This window comes from Anas acuta, chromosome 4 (assembly GCF_963932015.1).
Source record: "Anas acuta chromosome 4, bAnaAcu1.1, whole genome shotgun sequence".
Classification (NCBI taxonomy): Eukaryota; Metazoa; Chordata; class Aves; order Anseriformes; family Anatidae; genus Anas; species Anas acuta.
Window position 1 is genome coordinate 17,242,467 of NC_088982.1, and position 18,580 is coordinate 17,261,046.

Sequence of the window (18,580 nt, forward strand, 5' to 3'; positions counted from 1 at the left end):
GAGAGAAAATTTAATTACTATGCAATTTGTCAAGAGGGGCAAAAGCAGTATTTTGCTTTTAGGTCAGGAATATCCTGATCCCTCCTTCCACAGAACAGGCTGGTTAAGTGACCAAATTACAGGCTGCTGGATGCTTGGTTACTACCCATTTGGTGTCCCTGGGCTTGTTTTGACCAGCTGGGTTTGTTCTGTATGAGGCTGATGGGCAGTGTGGAGCACTAGAAGTGAGCTTTTTACTGCACCTCAGCTGGATACCAAAAGTTAGGCTTTGTAGATTTGTCTTCAACCCCACTGGGAGATCTGTTGAGAGGATGTGTTTTTGGTTTCCTTTTACACTTTAGTTTTTCCTTTCTTGTTATTGGCATGGTTTTTAAATTGTTCTGTGCCCTCTCTTTTTCCTCTGGAGGAGATGCTGTGCTGTCTTTTACTCCTATATTGATTATTCCATAAAGTCTTCCCCATGAGTATACTGGCTTAAATCCAGACACTCAGGGGTCGAAGATAATGTGGTATTTTGTTCTAGCTTATTGATAGTAACAGTTCACAGCATATATTTTAGGTACTCATGGAAAATAAATAATTAAATGAAATGCTAAAATCTATTCTGGCAGTAAGGCATAATCAGGGGAAGAGCTGGATGAAGTTAGGCAGTCAGTGGAGAATTGATTCTACTCCTATTAACTGAATAGATGTTTTAGAGTAGATGTCAGAAAGGGAAGGATGTATGTTTGTGTGGTCCTGGAGCAGAGAGGATGACACTGTAATGACTGTGTATATGAGCAACATTTCAGTCGATAATGTTATTAGTACCGTATGCAGTAGCACATCATTGTAGCTGTTCCTGTGTTTGTGTGATTTACTTCCATGTTTTACTGCGGTGAGATTTGGCTTGCTCGGGCTGTAGTTTTTTGTGGTGGTAGATCTGAACTAAAGGTACCTTACTTCAAAAAGGTGGTACTCTTCTCCCTTCCCCAGCCTGCGGCACAGACTGAGCTGGATCTACAGACAGTCCAAAAAGAAAACATGGTTAAATTTTCTCTGGGTCAGCAGCCTGATCTGCTAGATCTATGCTTGCTAGTTCTGGCACAGGGGAGATGGTTATACAGATGGACATGGGTGGTCACTCCAGGGAAAGTCTCCTTTTGGCAATCCACAGTGAGACTGGATTAAGTCCAGAATGAAACTTCACTCTCTGTTTGTTATTAAACAAAACCTGCAAATAATTAGATCCCAGTGTAACAATTACTATATCTATTAGTATTCTGTAAACATACAGATAAGCTATTTTTGTGTACCCATGTGTCTCTTTCTGTGGTTTTACACTAATGATATAAAACCTTAACTGATAGTGACTGTGGAAACCTATATAAACAGCTGTAAATCTAGGCCATATCTATATATTTCTGTTGATTGAGGTAAGAATATGGTTTCAAGATTGATAATAAAACTGCATAGCTATGAAATTTGTCCTATACAGAGAATCCAAGTAAGCATGACTTTTTAAAAATAAAAATCAAAATCTGGTATAAGCACAAGTCTAAAAATGATCTTAGGGTCTTTTGCTGTCTCTTGGACGAGAGGGGAATATAATTCTGCCAGTATTATTCTGCATACTACACTTTTCATTGTAGGTGTATGTGGATTTCTGCAATCTGTTCTGGCTTAATAGTGAAACATAAATATTGAAAGATTGTTTTTTCAACAACTTTCTTTCTACAATAAGAATATTTAATTTGCCTATTTTGTTCTTAAGGCTGCCCAAAGAGCAATGTAAAGAGCATTATATGTTTGGAAGGAGATGATCTTGAACCACTTCTAATTGGATCTGAATGTTAATTAGTATTGCATATTTATAGGCTGATGGATTAGCAAAGAGAAGTATGATGCATCATTTTCCACCTCTAGTTTTACAGCAGATTTGATGTGTGTAAGTGTGCTGCCTTTTGTGTTATTTTTAATTTTTGTGGGATTATTTCAAAGCATTCATCCCACAGAGTATACTGTAGTATTGAAGCTAAATAGATTCTTGGGGAAGTGCCCATCACTTGGTGTTAAGCTACGTGGAACTGTAAAGTGGAGAGGCTGCAGTAGTGTCATAGCTACTATACAGCTGCACTTCTGAATTACTGTGGGGCATATGATTACTTTCATGAAGAAGGAACATCAAAAAGTCTATTCCTGTTCCAGAAAGCTTGCTTAATTATATGGTGTCTCCCTCTTGAAGACTCATATTGAGTTCACTTTTGTAGCCTGTGGCGTATAGGTTTATAGTTGTATACTTCTCAAATAAATTTGCTGCTAAAAATTAAGAAAAAATCTTCCTGCTTCTGTCCCATTATAAATTGAAATTAACCAATATCATTTCTGACTTAATCCTATTTGAGCGGTTTTGTAAAACAAATGTGCTGTAATACTTTGAGATACTCACTAGTCCAGACAATCTTACACACGAATTTTGATTTTGTATTTCTCCCTACATTTCCCCGTAAAGTTTTGGAGTGCTTTCAACTAACCATAGTTAAAATTTTATTTCTTAAAAATTGTATTAGTAAAGGCTTGAATTAGATTTTTTCAATTTTTCTGTTTGATGCTGCTTTATAAGCCACAATGATTGTGTACAGATAAAGGAGATTATTTTGGGGGGTCTAATTATCCATTCTGGCTCTGGAGTGCACACTCATGTACCTGCTATTTTTATTTATTAGAAACCTTAACTCTTACACTAAGTATGGCCTCAAATTTGCAGCTTTTATGAGCTGATTACAGGCAGAAAACAAAAACATAAAGAAACAAACAAACAAACACATTGATAGTGCAAGGAGAATTTCTGTATGTGCTCAAAGTAGGGGTTCCCCTGTCAGTCACAGGTACCTCCAGCAACTCGCAAACAATTTTCACGAAGTTTTTGTCATTAGTGTGGAATTACAATGTATTGTACAGTGGTGGAATAAAATCCCTGGAGATAAATAGTGAACTTTGGAAAGAGGTATAGTACATATTGGCAATTGCCAGAAAGAGCAGAAGGTCCAACTGACAGATGAATGGGATTGAGAGGTGTTATTTCACATTGATAAGTATAGGCTTTATTCTCTATCATGTGTTCTATGTCTATCTCCTTTCAAACCACTTCCTGGTAGTTGTTCAAACCTGTTGACCGGAAATTAAGTATTGAATTTAATTTTTACTCTTTCACATATTTTGTCAAAAATGATATGTTAACTCTGTAAACATTAACTAGTAGTATATATCTGAATGTAAGACCTCTAATAAAACTTCTACTTGCATTAAAATGCAGAGAACTAGCTTTCTAATATTGTATTTATTGATAAAACCTTGTAAAGTAGCTCTACAAAGAAAAATACATGTAGACTTTAAGGTGTTTTATTGAAAGTGGTTTGGATTCTGAACCCTCTGCCCTGTCACCTCTTGGAGCTTGGAGTAAATGTTAATCCCAGATGCTTAACCATAGTTGTCAACAATTAAAACTTCAGTGCAAGCACACAGGTATTACACAGTAGTTGTGTAACAGTCATTTTCAAATACATCACTGCATAACAGAGTACTGCTGAAGCTAAGGCAGGGTGAGCTTTCGTTAGCAGTGTGTTGGTCATTTCTCAGTGCTCTAGAACTTTCTTCACTAAGAGTTGTGTTCTCTAAGAAGTTCAGAAGAGTTGAGTTTACCTTTGTGCTGGAGAAAGACTCCAGAAGGCTGCCTGGTCTACCCGTTGCCTCTTGTAGAAGCGCTGTGCTCTACCACAGGTTTCAGTATTATGAGATTTAACCAAAGGTTTTCAATTTCTTGACTCTGTGTAGAGTAGCAAGAAGAATCTTCACAACCTGCACTACAGTGGTGTGACATCATGAAGCTTTTCCCCAGCCCCATTTCTATTGAGATTGAAATTGAGCAGAGTTGAGTAGTTGTTGGAGATTTGATTGTTGGCTGTAACTGGATATTGCAACCCGTTACAAGTAGGATATAGTAATTACTGTCTGTAACTTGATCTGTATCCCATGGGAGTATCCCATGGGAGAGCATAGAGAGACCAGGATTTCTTTCAATGTTTAGTTTAGTAAATGCATTTATTTGAAAAAAAAAAAAATAATATATTGAAGAAAGCTAAAGTAACCTCTTGAACTCAAGAATAGAGTGCTGGATTATATGATGGTTTTCATATAATTAATAAGGATACACTGAAGGCTTAGTTTATTAAATGTATGTTTCTCTTACTATATGTTATAACTTGTTTTATACTATATATGAATTTTGCTGATAAGTATATTCTGTTTTGGATTTGGGGAAATTTCTGTTTGGGGATTCTCACTAAGCTCAGGTTAGACCCATTTTCCGTATATCTCAAGACATCTTCTCATATGGAGCAGTGTTTTGGCTCTCACACTACCCTTCTGTGACTGTATGTAATGACCATCCGATTCAAATAAATACTAGGATTTTTTTCTTTTAAACAAAGAGCACTCAGTAGCCATTTGCTACAAAGACTACTTTAGATAGAAAGAATGAAAAGATCAAGCTTGCTTTCTTTTTCTTTCTTTCTTTCTCTTTCTTTCTTTCTTTTTCTTTCTTTCTTTCTTTCTTTCTTTCTTTCTTTCTCTCTCTCTCTCTCTCTCTCTCTCTCTCTCTCTCTTCCTCTCTTTCTTTCTTCTGTTTAAGAACAGAATATCTAAAGCAAGAGCAGAGGGAATCCTTCAGCCACTTTCCATGCAGGAGGAGAGCAGTTTAGGATTTTTTCTTGCTCCCTTTTCCATTCCTCGACAGAAAGAAAAGCCAGCCAGCATTAGAGAAGCTCCTGTAATTTCTGTACAAAAATATTCATGGCTGCTGGCACTTAACTTAATAAATCACATACCTGAAGTAAATAAATATTTAACTTAGTCAAACCCCCTGTGGTGGAAAAGGAAACCTGAGACAATTATTCTGTTTAACCATATAAACGGATTGTTTTATCGTTAAACCAAACTTTATATCTCTTTTGGAGAAAGCATATATTATTAGAACAGTAGAAACTGGAAAGTTGGCTTTTCAAACTGTTCTAATGAATTCAGTTCATGTTTTTCCTTGAAAAGCTTCAGTCAGTGAGACACTGCTATGTACACAAATGTAGTAAAATACTACACTATTTTATTTGCAGTGTCGCAAGATTTGGACCATGAATGTGAAAATACACATACATATGCACACAAACACAGAAACAGACTGATCGCACAGTAAGAATATTAGGATGCATGCCACGCATTCTTTGATAACTGCTGGCACACGGCTTCAGCACATGAATTTGAGTTCCTAAAACCACCTGGTAGGTTGAGTTGAAAAACCTTTTGAAAAATACATCAAAAAGTTGCTATGGCACTGCAGGGGATACTTATGCATAGAATAAAAGAACTAGTGTAGTGTTCTGTTCAGCAGTTCTTCACCAACAAACAGTTCTGAATTCTAAAAGTATTTTGACACTTCTATGTTAAAACACTACTTAGTGTTGTTTAGTGTTAACATTTTGGTCTATCTTTTTTAAAGCAAAATCAAAGTCAAGCACTTAGTATAGATTTATTTCCTTTTTCTTCTGCTTCTTTACAAATATCATGTGAAAAGTTTTAGGTAAATTCTCTGGTTCCACTCCTGGAAGGCAGTGTGACCAAAAGGCAGTGTACATGCTTCTGAAACATATTCATCTTCTGCAGTCTTTAACAGAATTCTGATTATTTTGTAGGGAAACTCCATATAGTAAAACTGTTTTGAGACTGAAAGGAACAGAATTACATGGCTGTCTCGTGGGACTGTGTATTTCTGTCATTGAGTAGACAGACTTTGTATAAGTCCAGTTTGACACTGCCATGAGGAAGAACTACGGGATTTGGACGTGGCCTATCCTGTAGCCCATATTATTTGCATTGAAATAGTAAAAAAAGAAAGTCAGTTGTTTCTGTGCTTCATTGATAGCTGAAGAATTTATAGTATTATTGAGGTTTTACATTGTTCTATGTACAAATTGCTGGTTTTGCTTCTACTCTGACATATCTAATTTTTTTGAGGTTACATTTGACTCAAAATTGAAAATATAAATACAAAAAAAAAGTAAAAAAAGTCAAATCTGATTTCTTTTGCAAACATAAATAACATGATAATCAGGTAATTTGAAACTGCCTAGTAACAAAGACAGTTCTGTATGTTCTATAATATTATGAGATCATATCTGTATTCCAAGCTGTCATTTATGTCAACGTTTCAGTTTCTTAAAGTAAATCAGTATAATGTACTGACTCATCCAAGAACCATCACAATATTCTTGATGCATGAAACAACTTCTGTGAACAATGGGAACACTGTGTGATACGGCCATGTAGCAGACAGGAAAATAGAGAGGAGCTGAGACCACCTAGTGAAATCCCACTAGCCTCATTCTTCCAAAAATTAATAAACATGACAAATAATACATTTTGGCATAATGCTTACTTTTCTGAAGAAGTCAAATGAATTTTTTTTATTATATGTCAGCTGCTGGTTGTTTATAGAAGACAATTTTACTGGACATTTCAAGCAAGAATCATAAAATTTCAGCATCAGGTAGTACTGTTTTTAACCTTACTGTTCTTAACCTTAGGGAACCTAAGTAGTTGCCAACATGTTTTCAAAAGGGATGGTGAAAAGGAAATTTTGTAAAAAGGGAAGCATTTTTTATGAAAGACTTCTTGAAATGCTTTTCCCCCAGTAGACTTTTCCAATTTCTATTTATTCTTTTCTGTTAATGTAACATGCTTTGTATGGGTTATCTATCTTCAGGTTTCAAGTGTATTATCTTCTTTTAAATTTTCTTGAACTGCCGAGTGCACAGTTTGAACATCTGAAGTATTGTCACCACAGAGCCAGCTTTCTAGATCTCACTTTATGTTCACTTTTCCAGTTTTTCATCATGGTATTTAGTAATGTTGGAATCAGAAAAAAAAAAAAAAGAGAGAGAGAAAAAAAAAGTGTATTTGCAGAATTTCTTTCATGCTCCAGGTAATAATATCACATAAAATAATATCACATGCCTGTGTTACACAGTTTACAGAACTCAGTTTTATTGATGCTGTTAGCTTTGTCAACTGACCTATATGTCCATCAAACAGGCTGTTTGGCAAAACCCATTTTCCATATGTGTCCATTGATAGTGTTCATCATGTTTGCATTCTTTAATTGCTATTTCTCTGCAAGTTAGAGTGAACTTGAAATCCACAATCAGGTGAAATTACGAAGAGAATCTAGGACCTAAAGCTTTTTCTAATTAAGTAGCCAACATCACACAACTATCTCATTATTTAGAGCATCTATCCACTTGCATGGTTTAACTGTCTTTTAAAATGATGCCAAATGCAATTGAATGATGGTCTGAAATTTGAGAGAGATGTTTTCAAACCATTGTTTAAGGGGTTCTCAGACCAAGTTTTTGAGTGTGGAATCCATTGTAGATATAAATAAAGCAATCATCCAAAGTTCGGTGAGCTAATAATTGTTAATAGGGACACAAATGTGAAGACTGTAAGGCAATAATTAGTGCCCCTGACAGCTGTCATATGGAAGTATCATCAGTTGTAAAGGACACTTGCATGTTCCTCCAATAATGACAGCAGGCTTTCTATGGTTCCTGGAATCTCTCCTCCTCCTTGAAAGAAAATTTATGAGGATTAGTAAAGAAAAGAATTTGTGGTCGTGTATATTTATTTTTTTTTAGTAGAGAGAATAATAGATTCTATCAGGATGAATGCAATCAAACTAAAGTTACTACACCTCTTTACATCCTTTCAACTATGGTGTATGAAAAAAGAATGAATATTAGTATTTACATGTGTAAACCAAACTGTCATCTTGATACAAATTATTGGTATAACCTGCTATTAATAAGATTTTTCAGACAAGTTGCAATGACATTATTTCTGCTTCCTTGCTGGCATCTGGAAAACCTTAGGACTGTGATTACTATGTTTGTATTATATTTACATACTCTCTCTTGATCCGTATACTGGCTCGTATTTTCAGTCCCTCCTGACACAGTTTCTTACAGCTGACAGCAAAGCATGGTGCCTAGAAATGTAAAAGAAATCGTTACGACATGTAAGTTTATGCACTAACCTTGTAGTCTAGCTTAATTTTACATTCTGCTCATCATCTTGTCACACCGGTCCCCGGTCCTCCTGCTGGAGCACCCTACAAAGGGATTGAAGTCAGCATAATTTCCTCTTCACAAGGTAAGAGTTGTGCTGAACAGCAAATGTCTTCACAGAACCTAGCTTTTCATGGAGCATGATCATTAGCAGTTGTTCCCATTAAGTTATCTTAATTTCTACTTTCCAGTCTTATATCAGAGCAGCCATGTAATTGATCAGATCTGTGCGGTGATATTCTGGTGGTGTTTGGATCAAAATACAGATTTCCCATGTAAAATGAGACTCTCAGGTCTGAAGGTGATGCTTTGATATCTTCTCGACGGCAATTGTACTGAGAACAGCATTACAATTAACTATCTAACTGCTAGTGCAGAGTTTAAGATGCATCATTTTCTGTGACTTTCTTTAAAGTCACATATTTATTCTGTGGAAATGTTCAAATTATTTCAGGATACTGCAAGTAAATAATGGCTTTTTAAATACTAATAAGCTAATTAAGTAAAACAGAAATTCTGAAACCTCCACAGGACTGATAAACAAGGGAAGTGCTATTTCTTAACAGGCACCACATAGCCTTCACTTAAAAATCTCTGTGCATACTTTTAAATTGAAATTGAATACAATTTCTTTCTAAAGACAGAAAATTAAATATGATAATCTAAAAAATAAAAATAAACTAGAAATTAACTTCAATCATTCTTTCAAAAGAAACAAAAATGCATTCTGTCATATATAGACTGTACTGTTGTTCTGTCCTATTTCAACTCACATGGCCAGAGAGAAAGAGAGTGCACAATCAGAGTTTCATAAAAAGGTAAAGCTTAAATTTTCTTCAGTCTCTCTCCTTTTAATGCTCTTCGGGATTGAATCCATTAGGAGCCAAACAAAGCACATCTGTGTTGTTGTCCCTACTGACTCTCAGCATACAGTACATTCAAATATTGCAGCCAGAAGGCGCTTTACAAAAACAGCTTTCAAGATGTGCTCTTGAAATGCATTTGTGTACTCATTATGCAGTGCTATCTTTTGTCAGTGGGGAGTTCTGTAAATAAAGCACCAAGGTCTAATATTGCAGTAGCTGACAGCAGTAAAGTAAACTAGAACAGAGTAATCCTTTTTTTTTTTTTTAGTTTACAACTGTGAAAAAAAATAATTAAAAAAGAAGTATAGAAGTCTTTTGTTATTTTTGCAAAACCTTGGAATATTTAAAGAGGCTCTGTGGAAGGAAACAGAGCAGTTTGTTGTCAAACCTTTTATGTTTATGATTTGCTGCTTTAACTACCCTATGTTTGACCTGTTTGAGTTAAACAACTATTTTGCATCAGTATATGCAGTTGGAAAGAGTACAGCTGCATGGAATATATAGTCCTTTCTGTTCCCAAACATGAAAGAATTGTTAATCCCAGAGTCCCACTGCAAGGCTGGTATAAATTAGATTTGTAATTCAGATTCTATAGGTGAAGAAAACAAAATGGGTGCTTGAATATTTTGGTGATGTTCACGGGACCCTTAGTGAAAATTTGGAGTTTAAGCAGTCTACTAGACCATCCTTGCTTTTGAAATGTTTTCTTCTGGCATCAAAAACAATGGATTACGTTTATAAAATCATTGTTGAATTATCATGGTTTTATTCCAAATACAATGAAAAAAATAAATGAAAAAACTTAGCACAGGTGCATATATTTGTTTTAACTACTGCTTTGAAAATGAAATTTGAATGTTGGCTATTACATTACAGTATTATTGGATGGCATCCTAAGAAAAAAGTACTGTTAATTGTGTTTGTAGAAAAGTAATATGCAATAAGCACAGACCATGAAATACTGAAATACAGAATACTGAAACACTTTAAAATAAACAAATAAAATAAACAAATACACAAACAAACAAGTGCAGCATTGTACTTTGACTTTTCAGAGAAATGCTTGCTTAAAAGTACTCACCTTTTACATATCTAGTTTAAGAAGGAAACGTGATGAGATGAACTTCTTTTATACAGGCAGTGTTCATTAGAGATCTTACAAAGGTGGACTGCTTCTACTGCATTCACAGTGAATCTAACAGGACAGGAATATCCCCCTAGCTTTTAGTGTTGCTGCCCTATTTTTATACTCAGTAAATGTGCATTTACTGAACCTAACAATAATATCTACTGGAGGCTGTCTTACAACCGGGCATTGAACTTCACTTTTTCAAACCTTTGTTGGTGGGACACTGGTTTCTGGATTGCTATTCTGTTAGCATGATGAACTAATTGACCTAGCAGGACTCCCTGTGGAATTGCAGCTTCTGCTTAGATCATCAGGAGTACAATTTGTTGTTTCATTTCCTCTTCGAGTCCCATCAGGGAAATTGAATTGTGAAAAGACTACCTACTGGGAGCATTCAGTCCTCATGACTGAATAAGTAACTTTATTTTATTTTTTTTTTTTGGTACTGTCTTAATTAACAACAAAAAGGAGACTTTGTTATGAGGGAGTCTGCTGTGATTCTGATACAGATGACTAACCACAGTTATAGAAGCACTTGATCCACATGGCCTCCTGGAGTCTGGGGGCCCTGTGCAGGTGCAAAGTTAACACAAAGCTTCAACAAGCTCTAAGTGCTTCATTCAGGAGAACTTGTCAAGTGTTATTGGGCCATCACCAAGCCTGAAGTCGGCAGGTATTAGCTGTTTAGCAAAAACATTCCAGAGTGAGAGGTCTGTCTTGTCTAGACTTTCAATTAGTAATGTTAATTAATGTTAATTGCTCAAAGCTGTTTGTAGTTATCTGTGAAAATAGAGAGGCTTTTGGGTTTTCAGTGCCATGACGTTGTAAGATAGTGATGTTAGGATTAAAAATGGTGCCTGGAGTTTTTTATTAGCAGGACACATATACTTCTCTTATTTATCATATTCCTTGGTAATATTTGGATAAAATACACTAAAAATAAATGTTTAAATTTTAATTTTGTGTTACTATAATTATTTTTCCCCAGCCTTTTGAAGTTCCCTTTTGTGTGCAGGTAAAGAGGAGTGAATATTGTAACTGTTCACTAAAAGGAACCATTTCTATGTTTTTCTTAAGGAAACAGGTGAATAAGTTCGCCTTTTTGAAAGTTTAATGCTGACAAGCTTTCTCAGGGTACCACAATACAAAAGAAAAGGTCTAGGAAAAATAATAATGCAGGAAGCTCTCTCTTGGTGGGGAAGCAGTTTCTTCAGCGTAAATGTTCTCTGTATTCTCAGTTGTAAAATTTAGTATTTTGAAATAATAATAAATTTGAAATTACAGTAGAAATAATAATAAATTTGAAATTACAGTAGATTTACTGTAGGATGCTTAAGGCTCACAAAGATGGCTTTAGAGGAGCTTTACCCATCATATGCAAATCTGTATTTGCAATAAAATGAAAGTCACAGGGAAGATTCAAATTTTATGTTCATACCCCTTGCAGTTTATTGAAGGAAAGCTCTTCCATCATGGAAGACAGTACCTACCTCAAAAAATAGAAAGACAGCAGCAGCTATCTTTATTTATTTATGTGTTTTGCTTCTGTGTCTGAGTTTGGTCTTTGCTAATGTTATATTAAGCTCAGAAGTGAAATGATGTTTTCATTTTGGTCAGAAAAATATAAAGCCGAGGTGGTATCTCTAAACTCCCCTTCCTTTCACTATTCACTCTCCCTATGCAATTTTATAGTCTTCCAACGTGAATTCTGAATGTTAGATGTGAACAAACACAAAAAATACTGAAATACCTTCTGAGGACACTTAACTTGTCCATTGGCATAAGGGTGAAGTGCAGCATACCAACAGCTGTGCTGGGGAAAGGAGCAGGTAAATGGGGGCAATGCAGCACCATGGGTCTGAGCTGAGATGGTGAGCAAGGCCAGCCTCATCTTCATTTCTGGAAGGATCCTATATTTTGAACACTCGTGGAGAAGAGAAAACACAACTATCTTCAAAGACAAAGAATAAAAATACAGGTTAGCTTCTGGAATATGTTTTTATTTTGCCATGCATATTGATCATGACTGAAAATCAAAAGTGTTTATTTGGATGTTACAGCTTAAGGGAATACCATTAATAGAAATTTGTAGATAGTCATTCTGTTGGTTTCATGCTAATTCTCTTTTCTTTGAATTCCTGTGTTTCCTCCATAAGATACGCAGGTACTTCAAAGCAGAGATATATCAGAAAATTTCTTTGGTTGAAAAAGCAGGAAAGCTGCTTGTAGTGCAGAAGACGAGATAAACATTTTCTCGAGTTTAATTAGCAATGGCTGTTGTGTATGGTGTGGGTTTTTTTTTTCCTTTTTTATTGCTTATGATTGCAAATGGGTGTGTCTATGCTGCTCTGTTTCTGTGCCGCTCTAAACACCGTCCAACAATGCAGTGCACAGCTTTTAGTGCTCCAGTGGTTCCTCTGTATTTGGAGCATTTTGATAAATGTATTTTTATTCCAATTTGTGTTATATATGAAGATCTGTGAATACAACCTACTGGAAATCATTCTTTTCAAATGATGCAAACATCTGAAGAAGTTAATATTTGGTCATATTGAAAGAGTTCTGTGCTTGATTTTCATGAAATTATATATACACCATTAATCATGTTTTTTACTTAAATATTTTACTAGCTTTTTTAAATGTTTGAATGGAAATTACATAAAAGATTCCATTTCTCTGGCTTCCATATAAGGTATAGACCTTTCAGAGATTATGCTTATACAAAATTTTACTGATAAGTGCAACCAATGTAACCAGTGGACCTCTGGTTTTAGGAAATTTGCCTTACTTCTGTTAATATTAGTAGAGTTTTCCACTCTTATAAATTGGTACCTAGTTGTCATTACCTTTTCACAAACTGTACAAGCTAAGTCTTCTGTTGATCAACTCATTCAATGTGTTCTAAGACCTTAATTTCAGGCAAGGTGAGTGAGCATTTCTAGAAATCTATTTACAGATCTATCTAAATGTTAGATGTGAACAAACACAAAAAATACTGAAATACCTTCTGAGGACACTTAACTTGTCCATTGGCATAAGGGTGAAGTGCAGCATACCAACAGCTATGAACGGCTATGCTGGGGAAAGGATCAGTTGGAAAATTTATATCAATAATTTATATCAAATAATTTTCTTTTTCGTTTTATGAAGGTTGGTAATTTTTATTCACTAAGATTACCTGCTATACTCTTTGAAGAGGAGATTGTGTGTGTGTGTGTCTGTGTGTATACACAGATATACGTGTACATGTATATAAAACATGTATGCACATTTTTTAACATGTGGAGGAAGACTTTTTGACTATATTCATTTATTTATCAGTTCTATAAAAAGCTTCATTATCTCTAGGTTCTGTACTGCAAAATAAAAGTAATGATCACAGTTTCCATGCAAATAGATTAGCAATCCAAAATACTCCTTTGAGATCTGCAGTTCCTCAGGCTTAGGCCACTAGAGAACCATTACAGATTTGAATGAAGAATGATGTCTTTAAAGCATAGTATCTTATCCTTTATCCTGGATGCTCCTGGTATGACTGATCTTGGTAAAATTAAGGGAACCCATTGTGTTGCTTAAAGTTACCTTGGCTGTGCCTCTATCCCAAGTAGTTATTTTCTAAATATATCTGTGTATGCTGGAAAATCTTAACTGAGACTGAGAATCTGGCTAGCAGTGCTGCACTGTTTCTAATTAGGATCTTGTACGTCACTTCTATGATACCCTGATTGAGCCATAGAGACTTCCCTTTTTGTTAATTAGTTCAGTTCACGCTGCATCCAGCATGGCTGGGTTATACAGGTGTGCAAAAAAATATATTAAAAACAAAATAAAATAGAAGAAATCTTTAATGTAGAGCATTTTGATAGCCATTAATATTGTTGCATTTTCCAAAATCTTTTTGTTGCTATTACTTTTTGTTTTGTATGCCTCAGAAGAAATCTTCTGTTGAAGTTCTGATATAATTGTTTTTTAATTTATGCCAGTTATTTTCAGGTGCCAGGATAAGAGGAGCGTAAAACATTACAAAAGAAAAGTAAAGGCAAATACTTGCTATTGTATAAGAACAGACATTAATATAAATAATGCTATTAAGAAATCCAGTATACTTATGCACACAAGAGGTTTTGTTGCCAAAGAATTTCATATTCAATTTTCATGTTCTTTTCCTCTTACATCAGATACTTTGATCAAAGCAGGCAGCTTGCCAAATAGCTTTTTATCTTATAACAACAAAAATAATGTAAAATGTGAAGTAATTAAATTTGAAGTACTCATAATGAGGTGAAGAACCATATTCAAGTGGTGCTGGGAAGTGAGTTATGTATGCGTGTTCATGGGATACCTGCTCTGCCTTCTGTGGCAGGTATTTGTGTTCCTCTAAGGTCAACGTTAGTAATAATGAACATTGCCAACTCTTTTTTTTTTTGATTCGGATGTTTAATGTTTCCTTTCTCTATTTTTATAGCAGCATTGTTGTGGATTGCTATGCTGATCATTTGAAAAAGAGGTTAAATGAGAAGTTCCTTTATAATGCATAGAAGAATGTATTAGAAGTTGCAGCGTCCTTTCTTATAAAGTCATGTTAATGTAATTTTACATTCCTCACCAACTCATCTGTAAAATAGGATTGCCTTCCTGCTAAAAGAAAGCTATGATGTAACTTTTTTTTTTTTAAATATTTTTTGTGTGAGTGATATTGTGTCTGAGAGGACTTTTAACACACTACGTAGCCATCTGTACAATGTAGCTTGTCATTACTGGGTTCTGCTTTTTATAGCATTCTGCCTCAGGAAATTTTTAAATATTTGCATAGAGAGCATTAATAGTAACTTGCATCCTGATGCTGTATTTGTGTGATTCTGAAGTGAGTCATCTGTATGCAGCGCTAGCTGAGTTCCTATAATTGCTTCATCCCGTGTTTGATACGAGAGATAAGAGAACATTTCAAGCTAGGGGAATTCCCAAATAATTGCACTCTCCTTATTAATTGCAAATTATTTCTCAGTTAGAATTGCCTTCCTCTCTTCTACCTCAATGAGGCATTTTCTTATTGTAAATTTTGGAAATATTTTTGGAAATAGCCATGGTTTCATATGGAAGGCAGGCATCATTTGGAGTAAGATTTTACTTAGTTGTCACCCATCTGTTTTTCTCAATTCGGTAAAACTGCAAGTTCAGTTTTGCTGGATTTTTATGACTTGGCTTGCTTGTTTGTTTTTCTGGCTGCATGGTACACCCTGCCTTCTGGCCAGGGGGCCAGCCTGCTTCCCCAGGGCTTTTGGCATCAGGTAGGAAGCAGCGCCTTGTGGCTGGCCACCAGCATGAGTGGCATGGGAAGCAATGTTGTGAGGTTACAGAACTTGGGGAAGTTGCGAAATTTTTTATTTGTCAGAATAACTCCACTGCATTGTCTCCATTCAGATGTACTCAGTCTAAGAATTTTTTTCTCAGGGCTATTGCTGGTATAGATTGGGAGGCCTTTGACCAAAGAAGGTACCAAATCCCACACTGGGGATTGCAATCTTCATAAATAAAATTTGTATAGGTGCTTCTTTAACATTACTTGATCATTAAATGGAGTGTACCTGAATCTAGGCAAAATGGGTAGACATCTTTGAACCTTTCAGTTATAACGATCTTCTGCTAATTTTTATTCACTTCTATGAACATGGTACTTCGTCAAACCTGAGATACCAAACCCCAGAGGTATTTTATTATTTTCCATTAGCACTTAAATGCTTACTGTATAGACACTTTGGTCATAAACAAATAATCTAAATGGCATTGTTGATGTAAAGTTAGGACAGTTTCCTAGAGACATTATTGTTGCAGATGTATTTACTGATATTAAGTTGGTTTCTATTGATTTTGGGTCAGGGTTGAAATAAGAGTAGTTTCGGAAGTAGAGGGGAGATATACAAATGCAAAAGGAGTTTAAATTCATGTTTCACTAAAATAGCAGCAATTTAACTTTCATTGTTGGAAGTACAAAGATATTACTGCTGTCATTACTTGATTTGTGCTATGTAAGAAAGCATAGTGCTTCAGCAGGAAATAGTCCGTAGTTCATGCAAAGCAGTATGGACAGACAGAACTGCTCAAATGTGTTTTAAACTGTGAGAAAGAAATTGGTGACTCTGTGTGTGTCTAATTTTTTTTGAAATGTTTGCTTGTTGCAGTTGTCCTGCAAGCTTTGGCTTGAACTGAACAGTTTTCTTTGCTGCCTCTTCCTCTGGCCACCCTTAGGCAGCTCCTGTTCCCCTTCATTCTGTCTCACAGCTAGTCAGTACCCAGAAGATTCTGGCTGGCTGATCGATGCGAAGATAGTACCTGTCATGTGCAATATCCCCTGTAGGAGATAAAGTTCCTGCAGATAAATACACTGCTCACACAGGTAGTGCTACAGATTGTGCTGTTTTGTAACTCCTATATGTTTGTGAGACTGCTCTGTACTTCTCAAACCATGCTATGTCTATGTCATCAATTAACTGGTGTTTCAAACTGTTTGGATAAGTTACTCAGATAAGCATTTTAACAAGATTTAATTTAAATTCCGAATTACATTTTCACAGATGATTTACTGCCAGTTGCTATGTGAAATAATTCTGTGTTTGAAATTAGTTTAAGAGTGTGTCTGAGGCAAGTATCAATCCATGCTACCTCTTTCTGTAACGGTGGAATTTCAGCTGCCCCTTTGCACCTTAACATGGATTTGCATTTTTCTTTTTCAGTTTTTGGCAAAGTTCTTCTGTGCCCAGTTTTCCTTGTACATGTGTTAAACTGCACATATATTTGAGTTAGCACTGGAGAGTTATACAGGCACAGCTTCAATGCAGCCAACTGCATTTTGTTCTTATTCATTTTACCCTATGGAGAGAGTCAGCTTAGGTGGAGGGAGTATTTGGTACCTGGGCCTTGGAGAGAAGTGTGTGCCAGCTGAGGAGCAAAGCTGTGGTAGTGGCAATGGAAAGGAAGGTTTAAATACTGATCATCTTTGAGACTTCTAGCAAAAACTGTTTCAGTTTCTTTTGTCCTTGTTTCATTAGATATTGCAAGGCTGTCATGCCTGCCTTTCAGTTGTTGCTCCAGATGCTACTGGCTACAGGTGGAACAAATAAAAATATTATTTATAAATGGTAAAATCAATCTTAGCTAGAAGTGAGCATTTTTAGCACTGCACTTGAAATATACAATGTAGGTATTGCAACACTGGGGAACAAGACCACCCAGTGCTGTGATTTTCAAATGCCAATAATTGTCACTGGGCCTCCAACTAAGGGAGGAAGAGCTTTAAGGGAAGGCAAATGATTATCAGGATACTAATTTGGCTTCAAATGCATAATTTTAAAGCTGTAATTCAGTAGCCAATCATCTACAAACTCATATAACAACAAAGATCTATAAACCATTAACTCATATCCAATCCAATTCCAGGTGCACATTGCATATTTTTGTAGTAATAAATGTTAAATAGTATGTGTTTTAAAAAGCAGTGTGTGTCCTAGCATTCTGGGTAGGAAAAAAGAATTCATAAATTTTCATCCTGGCGCTGATGTTGATTCAAAGTATAGCTATGGGCAAGTCACTTAACTTCTGTCTCTATTTCTTTAGCCATAAAATAGAAATAACAGTGCTTATTTTCTTGCTTCCCACAGGAGTTGAAAGAAATTTCAACATTTGTATAACTCTTCAGAGAATGTTAATTTAATGTCCATTTAAGCTTTTAGCCATATCCAAAATAAACATACCCTATGTTATTTTTAGAAAAATTATTTACATTTTTACAAATCTATTCTGTTTGATATTTCACCAAAGTAATCATCTTTTCACGGTAATACAACGTACTGTTTCCTTGTAAATAAGAATGCTAATGAACTCAACGGACAGAACGAACAGGAAACTTTATCCAATAGAAAAAAAAAAAAAAAAAAACACAAACATAGGAAAATGGAAAAAAAAATTGTTTAAAATAATTAGATGCATGTAAATGTGCATGTAGTGTGACTTCAGGAGAATATAACCATATAGATCATTGTGTGTGCAAGAAAGAGGAAAACTACCAATGCATTTTAGAAATTTCATTTGTTTAGCATTTGTGAAGATAGGTGGAAATAACACTCCAATTCATGTGGATTTTCAAAGAATTGCTTACTGCTAACTTCTTTCCTGAAATTGACATTAATACTGAAGAAGTTAATTTAACCTGCAGCTGGAGATGGAGACAGGATCAGGAGGAAGATTCTGGAAAGTTCATGTAAAATGTAGATTTTGGCACATAATGAGTACAGTAGCAGTTTGAGGTCTACATGCATATGTAGATGGTAAAGGAAAGTATCAGCAAGATGTCATAGGTGGTTGTATTAGTAGGGTGAAAAAATTGGCCCTGAAAATGATATTGGATAGAATAGTGCTGCAAGCACTTGGGGAGGACA

The 18,580-nt window shown here is 35.4% G+C and overlaps 1 protein-coding gene and 1 long non-coding RNA gene across 8 annotated transcripts in view; one reads left to right on the forward strand and one right to left on the reverse strand.

Annotated features, from left to right (window-relative positions):
* SLIT2 (slit guidance ligand 2) overlaps window positions 1-18,580 on the forward strand; it is a 255,689-nt gene that overhangs the window by 93,025 nt on the left and 144,084 nt on the right. Inside the window, exon 1 of one of the 7 annotated variants that reach the window (XM_068680010.1) lies at window positions 12,002-12,126. The exons of the other annotated variants lie outside the window; for them this stretch is intronic. The gene's annotated coding sequence lies outside the window, so the exon portion shown is untranslated. Of the gene's footprint in view, window positions 1-12,001; window positions 12,127-18,580 lie in introns of those variants that run through there. 7 annotated transcript variants of the gene reach the window in all.
* On the reverse strand, window positions 6,956-10,952 carry LOC137855649 (uncharacterized). The gene is made up of 3 exons (XR_011095869.1): window positions 10,101-10,952; window positions 7,995-8,074; window positions 6,956-7,655 (listed from the first exon to the last, which is right to left on the reverse strand). It is a non-coding gene; the product is annotated as an uncharacterized lncRNA (long non-coding RNA).